This window comes from Marmota marmota, unplaced genomic scaffold, assembly GCF_001458135.2.
Source record: "Marmota marmota marmota unplaced genomic scaffold, marMar, whole genome shotgun sequence".
NCBI lineage: Eukaryota > Metazoa > Chordata > Mammalia > Rodentia > Sciuridae > Marmota > Marmota marmota.
The window spans coordinates 1,627,876-1,639,970 of record NW_025999969.1 but is presented as its reverse complement, the minus strand read 5'-3'; the positions used below and the strand labels follow the sequence as shown (position 1 = coordinate 1,639,970).

The window sequence follows — 12,095 nt, the reverse complement described above, 5'->3', positions numbered from 1 at the left end:
TAGAATTTTTCATATTTTCTTCCTTCACCCCAGTGGACGGTCTTGTAACCATTTGAGACTGTAGAGTCCTGGGAAAAGAGGCAATTACAACAGGCTCTGGGCACATGAGCTGTTCCACTTTATTATCAATACAGGGGACTTCCAAGCTTCCCAATACCATGTCCCCAGAAATGAGTTTGAATTCTAGTTCCATGTATATGACATGGAATCCATAATGAGCTTTCTGGGCCAGAGACTCCTCCTTTGTAAAATGAGGTTATCGTACCCTTGCTTGTATGTTGTAAGTAGAGCTATATATGAAAAGTCTCTGGTGCATATTGACCCAATAAAGGGGGGTACTCATTCTCAAAAATAGATTTACTCTGAAGTTAGCAAAGCTTAAAACTTAGGATGCAGCACTGGGCTCTGGCCTTTCCAAAACTTTTCAGACTCCAGTTGTATCCTCCCCAATTCTCATCATAATAACTACTGTGTTCCTGTTGTTAGGCTAAATGCTTTACATACATTGTCTATATTATTCCTCAAACTATCCTCAAGATAGGCATTATGAGTCCCATTTTACAAATAAGGAAAAAAGGAACTGAAGAATGTTTAGAGGTTTGCCAAAGATGATCTGATTCTAAGTATTACTCTTAATTAAAACTTACCAAGGGCTGATTCTGAATAATGTCCTAAGTGAGTGGTTCTCAATCTGGGAGCTTTGAAAAAAATACTGATACTTAGGCCAACCCCAGGAGATTCTGACTTACTTGGAATTGGGTGGATCCAGGTGCTGGTATTTTTATATGCTCCTCAGGGGATGCCAAAGTGAAGTCAGGGCTGAGAATCACTGTCTAAATGGCTGTGTGGTTTTGGCAGAACACCCAGTGATACCAAAATTAGTGGCCTGCAGTGGGCTAGGTGGAGGCAGATGGCACAAACCTTTCTTAGGACTGCTGACAGCCAGGCACTGTGCTAGGAGCAAACATGACCAAGAGCTACAATTATCTTGGTTCACAAAGTATTTATAAGTTAGTTAAGGTGAAATGCACAGTCTGCCATGATGCTTGGAAGAGGAACTTTTGGTTCAGCTAAATGTGTCAAGGAAGGCTTTCCTGACTACCTTGAGTCAGAAAAGATAAAAATAGATGCAGCAGGGAAAGGGACAGGATGATCCACACAAAGGAATACCTGCACACAAAAAAAGTACTTGCACAGAGGCTTGGAGGCAGGAACTAGGGAGGAGTATATTGGCTGGGCTGAGGGTACCGTAGTGGCCTGAAATTTGAGCTAGGTAAGGAAAACATGGGGGTGGGGGAGATGCAATGAGCTCTAATCAGGTGAGTTGAAGGGCAAAGATGACATTGGGTCATTGGGCAGGATGAAGGAGGCTGCCAAGGGCAGCTGGTTGGAAGTGAGCCAGATGAGCTGCCTATGTGAGCAGAGGAAGATGGCTCAGCTTCCCAGTGACCAGGAAGAAGCACAAACTACTATGCCCATGGGGTGCAGGTCTCAATTCCAGGGACTTGAGAGGCTGAGACAGGAGGATTGCAAGTTCAAGGCCAGACTTAGCAACTTAGCAAGGCCCTTCTCAAAATAATTTTTTTTAAAAAAGGCTAAGAATGTAGCTTAGTGGTAGAGTGCCCCTAAATTCAATCTCCAGTACCAAAAAAAGGGAAATGAAAACAAACAGACCCCCACCCTCCACCAGGCCCAAATGAAGCTCCTTTGGACTCTAGGATACAGGAAGCTGAGCATAGGACCCCGGATAAAACTAGCCAAAGAAGATGGTAGAATGGGGAGAGGACCACCTTTGCTCTGTTGCACTGCCCTTTGGCTCATATGGAAGGCTAATGACCTTTCCTTGCTCATCCCTGGAAAGGCCTTTTGGCATTAGAGAGTGAGATTTCAGGCCATCCTGAAATTCTATCCATCACCCCATTGGCCTGGAACCACTCTTTCCAAAAGTTACCTATTCAGGAGCTCAACAACTGGTGTTTCCTCTCCATACCACATTTTGTTTGAGAGTTGTTTTGCTTTGTTTTTAAAGTTTTTGAAGATTCCTCTTACCTATGATAATGTATTTAATGCTTCTATGAAACTTTTTTACTCTCCTCCATTGGGATACAAATGTTTTTCTGCTTGTATTTCCAGATTGTTGAACCAGTTTTTTTTAGTTTCTATTTAACACACTGACTCATCATAATAACTACTGTGTTCCTGTTGTTAGGCTAAATGCTTTACATACATTGTCTATATTATTCCTCAAACTATCCTCAAGATAGGCATTATGAGTCCCATTTTACAAATAAGGAAAAAGGAACTGAAGAATGTTTAGAGATTTGCTAAAGATGATCTGATTCTAAGTATTACTCTTAATTACTATATATGTAAATATGTCTTCTACCAGTATCTAGTCGTCTCAATAGCACTTAGTGATTCCTTCCTCACTTGTACCACTTGTACCACTTCCTCACTTGAATTTATTTGTCAAATTTCTACTTTTTTTTCTTGGTATTAAGAATTGAACCTAGGGGCGCTCTATCACTGAGTTACATCCCCAATCCATTTTAATATTTTATTTTGAGACAGGGTCTCCCTAAGTTTCCCAGGCTGGACACAAACTTGGGATCCTCCTGCTTCAGTGTCCGGAGTCGCTGGGATTGCAGGTGTGCACCACTACACCTGGCTTTATTTGGTTTAACAACTTTATTCTGTATTTAACTTAATACTCCATTATTTTTTTTATAATTGTCACTTTGTAATTATAAAATTATATAAATTTGAAATTTAAATATTTTAAATTTCAGTAGCAAAACATATACAAAATATGAGTCAGTAGTCATCTTGCCTTTTATAATAAATATACTTTGACATTTTTCTTATTATACCAGAATGCAATTCTATACACTTATTTTGCTAAAAAATAAGAAACTAACATTAATAATTTGAAATTAAATTTCTATTTGCTTTACTTGGAAAATCTACATTTAACCTTGGAAATACTATTATATTTCTTTTTCTAAGCAGGCATAACAATTGATTTATTAACAACCCTCTTTATAATTTCTCAGAATAATGTTTGTCAGAAGGTAAATCAATTTCCATGTGTTTATTCTGTTTGTATTAGAACATCAACAATAGAATCTATTTTTATTCCTCATATTTTATTCCTCATATTCCTCATCCTTTTATTCCTCACATATGTGTGTGTGTGTATACACACATTTATATATAATATATACACATATATAAAATTTTTGGACGATTTAGAATGTCTGCATTTGAACTCATTACTTTTAGTGATTTTTAGTTGATTCCTTAGATGTTTAGGTCTGTAATCATGCTACCTGAAAAATAGATATTTGCTTTCTTCCTTTCTAATATTCATATACAATGTTTTCTTATCTTGAATAGTTATTGACTATATGTCTAGAACAATAGATATTGATTAAAAAAAAAAACAATGAGAGCCTGGGCCATCTTGATAAAAAGGAACTTTGTTTCTCAATCTGTGATTATTGTGCTTGGCTTCCCTGGAACCTAGAAGGAGGGTGAGAGAGTGGTGAGCAGGGTCAGGGCGTGGCTGGGTCCTGGTCTCTATAGCATGGCCTCAAAACATCAGCATGATAACCAACAATGAGTAGGATGTTAAAAGTAGTAATTGAGACTGAAAATGCACAAAAGCACAAGCCAGTTCCTTTTTATACCTCTAGGATAGCAGGAAAAGCTGCAATTTTGGGATCAGGAACCATGGATTCTATTTCCATTTCCATCTGAAGTAGATCTTAGAAGGAATAGTTTTATGACATTGGCAAGCAACCTCATCCTCTTTCTGTGACTGTACTTTCCTGAATGATAAAAGGGGCATCGACTTAACCATTCCTGTCAGATGAGGAATCTACAGATCTCTCCTCTCAATCGTTTTCAAGCTATTTACACTTTCAGCTTCCAGACAGGAACACATGCATTTGGAGACCTAAGGGAAGTGGAAGGAGGGCAGGGAATGTCCAGCTTGTGCCGCTGGAACTGGGTGCTCTCCCTGAAGAAGGGGATGAAAGTCTCCCTGGGGGAAGTTCTGAGAGTAAGGGAAAAGGGGCCTTGGCCTGACCCTGATTTTACCCCAAATGAACTAGCTCTGATCTGGGCTGGAGTAACAGCAGTGACCCTCAATCCCACACAGGGACTCACCTAGCCAAGTAGGAATAAGTAGCAGAGAAAGAAAGCAAGACTTATCCCTATCTCTTTGAAGCTGGAGCAGAATCAGGGTTCATTTTCCAACAGTTGAGTAAAGAACAGCCATCATAGACATGATGTTTGGTGCTAACTGCATCCATGAGTCTCTGTACCTGGTACATTGGGTGGGGGCAGGAACTCCCAGAAGAAGATCTGGTTTTCGTACTGGTTACATATCATCTTCCTGCAACCCATTCATGCTGACTTTCAAAATAAGAACATGGTATTTCTGATCTTCTCTGTGGCCCCCAGCCTCCCAGCATCTAGTGGACACACACTCATGTGATTACACCAGGCTATGTCAGTCATGGTGCCTTCTTGCCCACAGTCCCTTTTATGGGAAATTGTCCATCTGTGACTCCAATTAGCTCATCAATTTAGGTGGCTTTAACATCATAGGACTTCCCTCTTCCTCCTCCATATGCAAATAACTGCTGAGATGGTGTCTGAAAAAATCCTCACTTAAAGGTATTTAAACTGGGAGGGAAGAGGAAAAGGTTGGTCATATCAAGAGCTAGTGTGAGTGAGGTTGGGATTTTATGAGGTCAAATTAGGAAGAGACAGATACAATGAGTAAAGAGAAGACGCAAAGCACAGAAAAAAATAAAAAATGGTGATATAAGGCATTAACCCATGGATAATAGCAAAATCACATTTCTGGTGCATACTAATGAAGCTACAGTAAGTTCTGCTGCTGCTGTTCCCAGGGCTGTCTTGGATTCCACCCCACTTCCTGGAGGCCTGAAAGCACCAGGAGTTCTGTTCTTGGAGTTTATACTGCACCGTGTGCCTCCTGACATTAAACTTCCCATCATTTGAGGTACGCACAACTGAAAGATAAATACACACATGCTCACTCCCCTCCCTGTCACTGAGTACTGAGAGTTCCAGCAGGGATTTTCCATGATGGCTCTTCTGCTCTCTGAACAGAATGGCAAGGATCTCTGTGTTCTTCAATAGAAGATGATAGCTATCATTATTTCACTAACATGATAGCAGCTACCACTTCTCAAGTGCCTATTTTGTACCAGAAACTGTACTTGGCATTTAATAATCATTTTCTTATTCAATCACAACAATCCTGCTGAAATGGATATTTCCAGTCCCTTAGGCAGCTAAGGAAATGCCAGCTCAGAGAGCATAATTAACTTGTCCAGGGACACCAGTAAGCAAGTGGAAGAGGCAAGATTTGAACCTTGCTATCTTGCTCCCAAGCTCCTGCCCTTTCCCTCTGCCGCAACACCTTACTAAACAGTGCTGTAAAAGCCAGCATTTCATGGGACAGAACTGAGCCTCACAGAAAGCACAGCGTTTCACATGTTTACCTGTAGTTGAACACAGTCCCTGCCACTTCCTATTACATTATACCTAGGACTCTTCCATCCTTTTGTTACTGGACCTAAATCCATCTACTCACCTCTTAAAAGCCAATACTTGGGAGATGAGAGTTTGTGGGAAGAAAGGTCTATTCAATGGTCAGCACACTGAGAAGATGGAGAGCTCTTGTCCCCCCAAAAGACCATTTTAGAGAACTCAGGTATGCAAAAATAGGAGAACTCAGGTATGCTGGGTGGGGGTCTTCATCATCCAGGACATACATCTATTTCCCCCACCCCCTATGGCTAGAACATCGCCTTTAACCTTGATCTCCTGAGGCTACTTCCTGTAATTCTTTAGACAAACACTACTTCTGTAAGCTAAGCCTCACAGCAATCAATGTACATGCCTTGGGTTAGTTGATGCACAGGACTAAAGAATAAGGAGGGGTGCTGCAAACTCTGGCATTATTTCATCTTCTGGGTTTCTGTAAAGCTGAAGAAAGATTATTAGCAATTGACATCTTAATCATTCAGATGTGCTTTTCTTTAGAATTTAGAATGCTAGGCAAAGGGAGGGAGGGGGACATAACTAAGGGACAACTCCCAAAGGAGCAGCCACTGGTATGCTTTGCTATATTCTTGGCCTACAGGAGGGCTGAAGTTTGCAAAGTGAAGCTCCTGAATGCAGAAGTACAATTTTTATGCAGAGTACCCTATTTCACACAGCTCTGAATGGGGTACCCAACTGCCCATTAGCATTCTCCACCCACATAACTCCCAGCACTTCATTCCCGCACATTCCAAATTGAACTCTTTCTCTCTCCAAATTTGTTCTCTCTTCTTTGTTCCCTAGCTAATGACCAGCATTGTCCTTGCAACCCCTCTGCTCCCCAGAACCAAATTACCCTAAATCTTATTGATTTTGCCTGCTCGGGATTTATACCATGTCTATCCCGCTCATCATAACCATTCAGGCTCTCTTCAGCGCTCTCTTGGACTGGCAAGTCCCTTATCTCTGGTTTTGCCCCATGCAATGTATTTTCTTGGGTATTTCCAGAGTTAGCATTTAAAATGCACATTTAAAAAATTAACTCGTACTGCTGCATTGTAAGTATTATGTTATATACCTAATATTGGGATTCATTGTGACATATTTGTACATGTATATAACATAATTCAGTCAATTTCATTTCCCAGTACTTCCCCTTTCTACCCTACCCCCCTTTTTCTTGGTCCTTTCTTCTGTTCTACTGTTTAAAATGCACATTTGATCTGTCACTCGGCTCAGAATTCCTTAGTGGTTCCTGAGGAACCATGTATTGAGGAATGACAGATTTTCCCACAACTTAGAGAGTTAAACAACACTCACTATTATCTCACAGTTTCCATGGCTCTACATGCAGCTTAGCTGGTCAGGGGCATGATCAAGGGGTTCACCAAGACTGTAGTTTTATCTAAAGGTTCAACTGGGAGAACTTGCTACTAAGCTTCTGTAGTTATTGTCAGGAATTGGGTCTATACTAGCTATTGACCAGAGATGTTCCTTGGTATATGGGCCAAAGAGGAGCAAAAGATCACTCAGAAAATGACAGTTGAGAGAGAGAGGGCAAGACACAGAAGTCACCTTCCTTGCAACCTAATCTTAAAAGTGATCCCCATTGCCACTTTTGGAGTTGTTAAGTCTAGTTCCCACTGCAGGGGAGGGAATTATGCAGGATATGAAAACCAGCAGGTATGACCAATGGGGGGCCACGTGAGAGGCTTCCCAGCTCCTGGAGCAGCGGTTTGCTCTGGTGTCCTGAGGATTCCAGACAAGTAGGGTTCCAGCATTTCTCACCAACACACATCAGTCTCCACTGGAGCAGCTGGATTTTATAAGTCTGTTTCATTTCTGTTTCTGAAAACACTTCCACTTAACAAAGTGCTTCTAGCTCAAAGATTTACAAAACCTTCAGTTTCAAAAGACGAAGTCTAACCTTGTGTGGAGTTCCATGATCTGACCTCTGCTTTCCAGGTCTGCCTCTTATTTGCTCTTTCAGGCTCATGTTACTTTCAACAGGAACCCTCAGAGCAACCCTCTGCCTTTGTGGCTGCTGCTCTCCTAGTACCCACCCCGGCCCGTCTGCATGGCCGGTGCTAACTTGTCCTTGCTGGGAAATGTGTTTTGATGGCTCCAGGCAGACATATGTTTCTTCCTCATTCTCCTTTTGTGATTTTTAAAAACCCTTTAGTCCGAGCAATTTCCTTTTATACTCTTTGGCTGGCTTATGTCTCTCCTCTAAATTGTCCCCAGCATCCTGCCCAGGCCTGGCACAGAAGACATTGATAGTTAGGCTGGAGTGGATAAAGAAGCCCAGCCTTGTAAGCCGGCTGCTGCCTTAGTGCTTGGGAGCTGGACATAGTACTGACTGCAGCCCAGTCTTCACGGATTACATGTGGTACCTCAGCTGCCTCATTTATAATCCATGAATCAGTCACCATCTTCCAGATTGTTCTTCACTGTCATTATAGCCTTTAACTGCTTACTGAAATGAGCTAATTAAGACTGAATTATTTTAATTGCCAATCACGGAGAAAAATATTTTGTAAAAAAAAAGATGGAAATGCAGAATGACTTTGTTATCCCACCATTAAAAGGAGCCAAAGTTCTTGTTTCCAGATTATGAGAGGTCCACTGCTCCCAGAAGTAGGTTGGACTGTCAGAGCGTAAAGAACAGGCTGTGTTGTGTGGAGCGCAAAATCGACCCACATCCTGCTCCTCTTAGTGTCTCCTCACATCACTCAGGAGAAGCTCAATGGTTATTGGTCCAGATGAGCATGAACCCCTGGAGGATTTGATGTCCACAGGCGGTCAGGTTGTTTGGCAGGTGAAGGACAGACTTTTTTTGCCCTCCCCTTTTATGTTCAAATCCCCCCTAAAGGCTTATTGTTCCACTAAAAATTGTCAATGATAAAAATATTTCTCTAGTTGATAAAACAAACTGGCCCCAAACTGCTGTGTCCTTTTCAAAAAGCAGCTGAGAAAGATAAAAATTAAGAAAAAAAAATCTTATTGAGGTGATCCACAAATACCAGCCACTTCTACTCCTTTAAATATACAAGAAATGCTATTTGGAGCTGTCTCAGGGTCCATCTGGCTTTCAGTCTTGCCTTTGATGGTGGCACAATGATGTATTTTGTGGAAAACTGCCCTTCATGGTGCGGTATCAAAAGGCTAGGGAGGAACCACAATTATTTCTGTTATGGGTCTGTCGTTATTGCAATGTCTAAAATACCTCTTTGAATTTATAGTTGTCCCAGCTCAGGTCACCTACAGAGGTAAGACATTCAATAAGATTTCCAGGCAGTTTTTAAAGTAAGGCTTCAAAGGAAGCTGCTCATTCTGTAGATCTGAGATTTGAAAAGCAGGTATTTTGTCCTTCCATTCTATTTATGAATTTTCAGTAATATATATTTTGATGTGCCCATTCAACAATATGTGCTAAGTGTCTCTGATGCACCCAACACCATCCCAGGCACTGGGAATACACAATACTTGTCTTACTACTTGAGGCACCAAATGGTAGGCACAGCAAGTCCTTAAGAACACAGGAGAGTGAGCTGGCAAAAGGCTTTGGGTAGCATTTGAGTTAGAACTTGATGCAGAGTAGGATTCCCTGTGCATAATGGGGGTTGGATATTTTAAGACAAAGAGGACAGAATGAGGGCAGCACAGGAGCAGGTAGAGAGGACAGTATGTGTCCAGAAACAAAACAATAATGAAGGGGGGTGACGGATCTGAAGGCGGGGGGGAGGATGGCTGGAGAAGAGGCCAGAACAGCTTTGTATCTATTACAAAGGAGTTTCAGTTTGTCCAACTGGCGATGAGAAACATCAAAAAATTTAAGCACAGGTGTGACATGATTGATTTACATTGTGGAGAGAATGCTTCACAGCCCTCTGAAGGAAGGATTAGAAATTTTATAGTTGGGATAAAGACAATCTGTGAATACAGAGGGGGTCTGGAGGTGCTACAAAAAGGAGAAATAATATGTATTGAATAATTGCAATATACCAGATACAGAGCTCTGCTCTTCATACATATTATCATATTTAATGTTCATGGCAAGTGCATGTGGTAGGAATTATAATTCCCATTTAAGAAACAAGGTTCAATAACTTGCCCAAGATCCTCAGCAAGGTGGTAGTGGAGCTGAGCTTTGATCAATTCTGATTCCAAAACTGCTGTTCTTTTCTTGACACCAAGGGAAAGATGAGTCTGAATTATGCCAGCAGCCACACTGAAGAGGCATCCTCTCTCCTCAGAGGCTCTGAATTCAGTTATATTGCATTTGGAAGGTATTCCATCCACTCCATCACTCTAATTGCTTTAATATGACTAATTGACCAATTACTAGCAGGTTATTTATAACCATGGTGGAATTAGTTGCTTGGTTCAATCAAGCAGCGAAAAACTAACTGATTTGTAATGACTCGATTTATCAAAGTGTTTGGAAGGGTTGTGTGCACAGACAGCTTCTATTAGCAGTAGAAAAATATGTGTGGTACAATAGGAAGGGAGTATTTGACTATTCGCAAGTGACACCTGAACCAAAGGAATTTAACCCTAGCTTTGTAGCCAAGTGGACAAGTCATAACTTTGAGTGTTAAGGATGTTCTAGAGAAACTTCTGTTTCTTTTGTTTTTGTTTTGAATAAAGAAACTGAAGCTCAGAAGTATAAGGGATCTGTGATGGTCTTTCAGCCAGTAAACAACAGAAGTTAGACTTGAACTATTTGTACTGTTGCGATGCCAAGTCCTAGAGATCTTTTCCTACCGTGCCTGGTGCACTGTGACATTGAGCAAGTTATTTAGCCTCTTGAGTCCTCAGTTACTTTGTCTAAAACAGAAAAGAGTTGATGAATGTTTCAGTTAGCTTTAGTTATTAAGAAGCAATCTAAACGTGGTAGTTTAAAACAACAAACGTTTTTATTTATCTTGCTATTCCATGATTTGTACTGGTGGTTGTTCTGCTCTGGACTGACTTGCCAGATCTCTTCTGGACTCTCATTTGCTTCTGTGATCAATTGGTAGCTCCAGCATGATCTAGTACAGCCTGACTCATAGGTCCAGTGGTTCACAGACTATTGGTTGAGAATTGGCTGCTTATCAACGGGGAGTGCCTCCATTCTTCTCCATAAGTTATTTCATATTCCAGCAGGCTTACTCAGGTTTGTCTACACAGTGGTCTCAGGGTTCCAAGCATAGGAAGAAAAGGGAAACCCCAGTGAGCATGCTCTTTGCAAAATTTTTACCATGCCATCTTTACTAGTCTTCCATTGGCTAAAGTAAGTCACATAGTACAGTAGTCAGCTTTTCAAATTGTTCCCCATGATGTATTCCAGCCCTTGTGGAACCTCCTGCCCTGTTGTAGGGCTACACCTAGTGACTTGATTCTAATGACTATAAAATGGCACAAGTGATATGAAATCCCTCTCTAGATTAGGTTATGAAATATTGTTATACACACACACTCTCTCTTTTTTTTTCTCTCTCTCTTAGTGGTGCAGGAGATCCACCTCAGGGCCTCACATGTTTTAGGCAACACTGAGCTATCCCTCCAGCCCTGACTTTTCTTAAAGATAGGCTTTCTCTGTTAAAACCAACTATCACATGTGAGCTATCCCCTGGAGAGGTCCATGAGGAGGTCAAACACATCCCAACAGTTCCCTGAGGAACTGAATCTAGCCCAGGATAAGTGAGTAAGTGAGCTTAGAAACAGAGTCTTTCCCAGTTGAGCCTTGAGATGAGAATGCAGCCCTGACCCACACCTTCACTGTAGCCTTGTGAGAGATGTTGAAGCAGATGACTTGGCTAGGCATGCCTGGGGTCCTCACCCAAAGAAGAAGTGTGTTGTTTCAATTTGGGGGTCATTTATTACACAGCAATATATAAGCTAATATGCATAGCTAAGCTCACAGTTGGTGCAGAAGGGGGATATCTGAGGATGGGGCTATAAGAAAAGTAGCTATATAATAACTATTATTCATATGTATGCAAACGATTTACCAAAGCTGGAATTTTCTTAATGTTATGGAGTCTGACATGGATTTATTTTCCCTATTTCAATGTTTATTTGTTCTCTGTGCTAAGTGATTTTATAGTTAGGATCTGGAATGTCCCCAGTGGCTCATGTATTAAAGGTTTGGTCCTCTGGTGGTGGTATTGGGAGGTGGTGGAAACTTTAAGAAGTGGGGACTAACTGGAGGAAATGGTTCCTGGGGCCATATTTCCTAGCCCACACCCTCTCCACCATAACATTCTGCCTTATCACATGCCCAGAAACAATGAAGCCAAGATACAATGGACTGAAATCTCTGAAACTGTGACCAAAATAAATCTCTCCTCCTCTTAAAATGCTTTTCTCAGCTGTTTTGTTATAGCATCAGAAAACTGACTAATACAAGTGGAAACAAGATAGTGAACAAGACAGAGGTCATATTTGTGCCCTTAAGGAGCTTACAGAGAGTTAAAGATTAAAATCCTAGTTGTAAAAAAAAAAAAAAAAAAAAAGGACAGCAC

General features: G+C 41.1%; 1 protein-coding gene across 1 annotated transcript in view; it reads left to right on the top strand.

Annotated features, from left to right (window-relative positions):
* CUNH3orf70 (chromosome unknown C3orf70 homolog) overlaps positions 1-12,095 on the top strand; it is a 171,004-nt gene that overhangs the window by 72,522 nt on the left and 86,387 nt on the right. The window lies entirely within an intron of this gene.